At 34.6% G+C, this 6,966-nt stretch overlaps 1 long non-coding RNA gene across 1 annotated transcript; it reads left to right on the forward strand.

Annotated features, from left to right (window-relative positions):
* Nucleotides 1-2,814: 2,814 nt before the first annotated feature.
* Nucleotides 2,815-4,600, forward strand: LOC132037987 (uncharacterized). The gene is made up of 2 exons (XR_009410153.1): nucleotides 2,815-2,896; nucleotides 4,263-4,600. It is a non-coding gene; the product is annotated as an uncharacterized LOC132037987 (long non-coding RNA).
* The last annotated feature ends 2,366 nt before the right edge of the window (nucleotides 4,601-6,966 follow it).

Genomic DNA, 6,966 nt, shown 5'->3' on the forward strand with positions numbered 1-6,966 from the left:
ACACTCGCTCCACCAATCTCCTTACAATATGAATGGCTTCGTAGTCGAGCGCCCGATACGAATCCAAACTCGGTTCTCCAAATAGACACACCTCTCCTCACCCTCATTTCCACCACCCTTTCCCACACTTTCATAGTGTGACTTAGCCCGATACCTCTATAGTTGTTGCAGCTTTGAATGTCTCCCTTGTTCTTGTACACGGGAATCATTGTACTCCATCTCCATTCTTCCGGCATCTTCGCTGTCTTGAAAATGACATTAAACAACCCAGTCAGCCACTCCAAGCCTACCCTGCCTGCATTCTTCCAAAATTCCTCAGGATTCTCGTCAGGTCCGGTCGCTCTTCCCCTGCACATCCTACGAACAGCTCCCTTAACCTCCTCAACCTTTATAATCCTACAATAACCAAAGTCGCGACGCCTATCAGAGTGCTCCAAGTCTCCCAACACAATTTATTTTTCGTATAGGTTTAGAACATTTAATTTTAAAATATTGAATTATTCTAGTTCAATTTAGCTTCGAAAATAGTCAAATTGACTCTTGAAAAGCGAAACGTGTAAACGAATAAAGGAACATTATCAAATGCATTTGCAACCATGCTTAGCAAGACTATCACCCACCATGCTCTGCTTCTTGTATATATGATTAGGGTGTCATTAAGACAGGTTGGGCTGGTTTTGCACGGGTTAAAATGTGTTGAGTTAATAAATGAACAGTCTAAAAATTATTTGGGCTAAAAGGAGTTCAGCTAAAATCGGCTAAAAGCGGGTCATAACCCAACTCGCTCAACTCTTTCTCAGTTTTAGTTTTCTTTCTTTGTTCTTATATACTAATTGTTTAAATACCTAATAAAACTATTTTTAATTTCTTTATTATGGTTATATATAACATATCAAATTTCAAAAATGAATATCTTTTTAAAAATATTTTGATAAGATTTTCTGGGTCAATTTGAATTACATAATCAACTCAATTTTTACATGGGTTGAACTAATAAATTGGAGTATTGGGTGGGTCATGTTTCCATGGACTAGTTTTGCCACCCACATGGTGGATCAAGTACATGCAATCACGAATAATGTTGAATCTGGCTACTATGAAAAATTCATGATTTAATATTTATTTCAGGCTAGTAGGAGGTTGGAGTGAGGAATAAGGATTGACGTCACTAAATCCATCGTAGCCCACTCCATCAACCTATCTACCTGAGGCCAATTGTTACACCCTCTTTTGAAATTGCAATCTCCGTCGAGTCGGAAAGGAATGAGTAATGGGTCGGAAAATCTGGCACAACCCTCTTGGATCTAGTAGGAGCACCAATAGGTAAGTTAATATCAATTCGGTGAAGAAAAAATAATTTAGTTGATGGCGAGGTTAGTTGACATTATAAGAATTTGCATAAATGAGAATGTGGTCACTGGCAATTTTCCTTGCAATTTGCACGATTGCCATTATTTTGGGGTGATCTTTAATTTTTGTCCCTCAAATTACTGGTCTTTAATTTTGTCTTTCGCCTAAAATATTCCGAGGTTCTGGGTTCAAACCCCGCTCAATCAAAAAAAAATCGTAAGGCAGAATTTGTTTGCAAAATTGGGCATATTCGGGCAAAAAATTTCAGCAGAGTAAAAAGAAATAAATAAGCCTTGCAAAAACCTCTGCCTTAAGGCAAATTTTTTCCTTAAGGAAGAAGTTTGTGCGAAGCCTTGCTTTGAATTTTTTTTTTTTTTTTTTTTTTTTAATAGGAGATTCAAACCTAAAACCTCGAGACATTTTCAACCACTTTTTAAGTGAAGAGCAAAAATTAAAAACCAACGCCTTTGAAGGACAATCCGTGCAAAAAAATGATTTCGCTTCTCCGTGCAGCCAAAAATTTCATAAAGTACTGAAATCTCCTTTCTGCGACTATGGATTATGTCAAAAAGTTGTACCTAGGAACAAGAAATATTATATCAAATATTTTAAATTATACACTAGTAATTTGTAGTATAATTAAACTAAACATCTAACAAGAATTACTCCCATGCACATCAAAATTTCTGCATTACTCCCTCCATTCTATAATAAGTGGTTTTTCAGGCTTATGCACATCCCTTACGAAATTGCTCATTCTTAGAAAATTAGGAGTATTTTTCTAACTTACCCCTAATCAAGTTTTACTGCTTTCTAAAAAAAGAAAAGGCAGTTTAATGAATCTTGACTATTTAAATAAGGATAATCTTGGAAGAATCTGTCCAAAATTTTCTTGAAATCCTAAAACACCACTTATTTTGAATTTTTTTTTGAAAAACCTAGAAAACAACTTATTATGAAACGGAGGGAGTACTATTTTATGCATAACAATTCTTACTTTACTAATTTTTGCATGATAATCCCTGTACTACTAATTCATATATTGTTAACCCTGCATAATTTGTATCTAAACCAAATGACCATAATTTGTATCTAAACCAAATGACCCCTAAGAGTAAATCTTTTGGGTCAAATCCCCAAATAAAATCCTACACGCTTTCTCCTCTCCCCAAACAAACTTTAATTTATGGGTTTCGTAACATGCAAAGTGTATTCGTTAGTATAATTGCTTTATTTTTTTTCAAGAGAAATGCTGATGAGAAAGTTTGCCAGGAAATTTTTTTTCGTGAAAAATAATATATTCGTTCGTAACAACTAACAACACACACCCATGCATAGTGTATGCATTTTGTTCTTTAGAATTTGCTTGACGGAATGTTTAACTTGACTCTTTGAATTATCATTCACTATATATTCACACAATATGTTGCTTTATATATATATATATATATATATCTAATTACTAGTGCAAAACATTTTAGTTTTCAACACATGAATATGGCTCCAAAGATGATGGTTTCTCATCTTCTTTTGTTGGTTACCGCAAGTAGTTGCTCTATCTCTCTCTCTTTCTCTCTCTCTCTCTCTATTATATCTATCTATATTATTATTTTTATATTTTGAGGGTTTTTAATTTGGTATCTAGTATCCGTTTTGGAACTGGGTTAATTTTATTCATGTCAACAAATCCCAATTTTCGGATAAAACGCTTTCTATCGAAGGTGTCTCCATTCTTAGTATTCAAACATGAAATCTCTATTTAAAATCAAGGAGTAGTACTTGCCAGACACAACATGGGTTATTTTATATTATTAGATGAATCGTAGCTCTTCATTTTTCCCCCCTTGCTTTTTCTTTTGTTAAAGATGACGTCTTACTTTTCTTATTCTACCTTGATGTCGTGTTTCTATATTTTATTCTAAAATTGCATACTCAAATCGTCAGCAATTTTATTCATGCAACCAGCATAATTAACTTTTCTCGCCTAATTTTGGATAGCTTGAAACCCTTAGTTCAGAACTTTTGACTTAGAGAAAGCTTGGAGCCGCCGTGAAGGCCGGAATTATAGGATTTTATCTTCTCTTCTCTGTATTACTTGTTTTTACGTTTTTATTTGGATGATTTGTTGTTTCTCTTCCATGTCTATGTGGAGCTAAACTCTTTAGTTCTAAGGTTTTAGCTCAAACATGAAAGTTGACGTTTGATTATCGTTTATATCTATTGATTTTTCAAAAGAAAAAAAAAATTCCTCACCTTCTTTTTCATTTTTCCTCTTCTTTTATGTTTTTTTTTTTTTTTGTACAATCATTATATATCCCGAGCTCACTAATCCGACTAATCCAAATTGGTAAAATTTATGCGGAGCTAGTCTCTTTTCGGATGAGTTTTTGAAAAATGTGCAATGTTCGAATTCATTGAAAAGTGGCCACTTTTGATGCAGATTACAAAAAGTAGCTATTTTTCAATTACAAGTCCGAAAATGGTTGTTTGTTTAATTTTACCCTCCGAATTCACGCGCATAAAGGGCCATTAAGTGGGGTATGTTCTCTGTGCCAAAAAAAATTATGTTTCCAGCAATGGCAAAACTAGAATTTTTACCAAGAGGCGTCAAAATATAAAAAAGTAAAGTTACAAAGAAAACAAGAGCATTCAACACATAATATATATCAAAAAAAAAAAAAAACTCATTTAGACAGTGTATTCCAACAAAGGGGTATCAATATATATGTGGCTCCGCCACTGTTCCAGGAGTCGAGCCTAGACCTCTAGTTAAAAGTGAAGGGATCCTCTATATCCATCTCACCACAACACGCATTGGTCTTCTATGTCTAATGTTATTTCACCATGCATTTATCTTTATTTTGTTTTTGGGTATAATTATTTAATCTAACTCGATGAAATGAATATAACAGGTATATTCTATGAAGCGGAACCAAGGAATGTAGTGTATTTCTATTGCAACAGTGACAGTGACTGCAACTTTATATGTAAAGATCCAGGTCATAAGGTTCAACCTTTTTGCTACAAGCGAACATGTGTGTGTGACCGCCGTTTGTTCTGCACAAATGCATTTACTTGTAAATTTGAAGGAATCTCATGTAGAGATAGAAATACTCCCCAATGTATTAAATACACCTGTCAATGCCCTTCACCTTGGTAAAAAAGAAACAAGTTGTGAACTACAAATATTCACAAACTCTATATGATCACTATCACCAATAAGGTTAATATAAGATATACTCTTTAAAGAAGGAAATCTTTCTTCTTCTTTTTCTTTTTGGCTAACCGGGAGATATCATTTGGTACGCGGGTTTGGATAAATGGGGTATCCCATGGGGTTATTTTATTATACCTTCTATATGGGATAGTAATCCCACCATTTTAGCACAAATGGTGGGATAAGATAATCCCAGTACTAATTAATACCTAAAACCAAACGCGAAATAAAGTAATCCCGCATCTTATCCCCAAAAATAATACCCTTATCCCAGAACTAATTAATGTAATACCTAAAACTAAACGCGAAATAAAATAATCCCACATCTTATCCCGGGAATATTACCTTACCCCTTATATTACTAACTATAACGGAACATTATCAAGTATAATGTAACCATGCTTAGCAAGATCACTATCAGCCATCATGTTCGGCTCCCTGTATATGTGATACAACTGCATATCACCTAGCTGGTGGATCAAGTACATACAGTCAAGGGCAGAGAGTATTACTTACAACGAGTTCGGATGAACCAAAAAGCAAAGCCAGTTGCCTTAATTAGTTAGATCTTATATTTGTATTGTGAAATCCATTAAATATGTATAAAGACTTAATTGCAAACCTAGTAACTAAGACAAGTTATTGGTTCGATGACAAATTTAGAACTCTGCATGCAATCACGAATAATGTTATAGCATATACTAGTAGGTTATCGGTGTCTAGCATGTCAATTACCTCTCTTCGCATCTAGCTTGATTTTCAGCCTAAAATGTCATTAAATCCTGAAATCTCCTTTATGGGACTAAGGATTGCATCAAATATTTGTAGCTAGGAACAAGAAATATATGCCATCCCCAGTTCACGCGTCAACTTGGAATATTAGTCTATTATAAAACTTCTCCCATAGCACTCAGCAGTGAGACAGAAGAGCCAAATACAATTTGACTAGTGCTAGACACAAAACGATAACCACTTCATCAAGCCATTGCAAGCCTATATATATTTTTGTCATAGTGCAAATTGCCAACAAATGACTATATTTGCAAGGTCGGATTCCCCGTAGCTTGATCCAGTGCTGGCCTAAGATATCGTAGATGGTAGAAAAATAAAAAATAAAAGCGCAAAATCCGCTTCAAAACTTGAAATCTTTCTCCTTCGACTTGCCGTCTTTTTCCTGCATCTTGCGCTTCTTCCTCTCATTCTGCAGCAGTTTCATCAAATGTCATCTCCCTCAACTTCACCTGCATATAGAAATCAAAAGATGATTAGCTGTGAGAGAAAAAAAAAACCTTACACTGGTATAGCCCAATGCAAACAACCATCAAACATCGTCATGTAAAAGTACATCAAATAAAAACTGTATCATTTCTATTCTCAAAATTTTGATGAAATACCAGACGGTTGAGAATGATGAAAGCTGTATGCAAGCTAGACATGAAAGAAGCATAAAGACCATTCAACATGTCAAAGATAAATTCTGTACCTCAAACTCCTTTCCTTCGTAATAGAGATCCCCGTGGCTAGACAACTTTGGTTTAGTCTGATACTTAAAGAAGGCATCATGGAGAACCTGATAACATGATCTGGAGACTTAGCAGAACAGTACAGCAATTAAAATTTAACCAGAAGTATCAATGACTTGACAAGGCATGAATTATTTGCAATGTTCATAATCATCAAGGAGCCAAAGAAAATTGGGAACCTGATAATCAATATCCATCTTTCCCATTTTTGGCTGCATCCGTTCCCGCTGCTTTTGTTTAAGCTTCTTACTGTCCTCCTTTTCAATGTAAGACTGCAGAAAAAGACAACTAAGGTTATAAAACAAGCTCAAGCACAAACATACTAGCAGAAAAGATCATATACCGCATCTTCTCAAACAAAAGATTATTAAACATGATACCTCATTCCAGATAAATACTTTTGATATATGTTCGCTACATAATTGGAGCCTATCTTTTTCAAATTAAAATAATTGTGTTGTTAGGGCCATACGAAGTTAAGTCAATAGAAGGAGTACATAGGCAGCATCTTCTCTTCGTTGAATCATGCTTATCTTTATACTATTCTAACAGCATATACTATGCTTATATTTACACTTTCTAACAACATATATGCTGACGGATTTACATAGGTACTGAGGCATTAACGTTATCTATTCATTATCAGACGTCTTGATGTGTTGCTGAAATGAAGGCCTTCATTTCTTAATGCTGGTAATTTAAAAGTTCAGCAAAATCAAGACCAACCCTCAGAATTTCCTAGCTTGGGCTCCATTAACATCTGGTTTAAGTTCCATTTATACAAAGAATATTCCTATTTCACAAGGCCACCACAGCAAGAGATATACAAGAAGTAATGGAGCAACTTTCATCATACTTGTCTAATTTTTCAATTCC

Source organism: Lycium ferocissimum, chromosome 11, assembly GCF_029784015.1.
Source record: "Lycium ferocissimum isolate CSIRO_LF1 chromosome 11, AGI_CSIRO_Lferr_CH_V1, whole genome shotgun sequence".
Classification (NCBI taxonomy): domain Eukaryota; kingdom Viridiplantae; phylum Streptophyta; class Magnoliopsida; order Solanales; family Solanaceae; genus Lycium; species Lycium ferocissimum.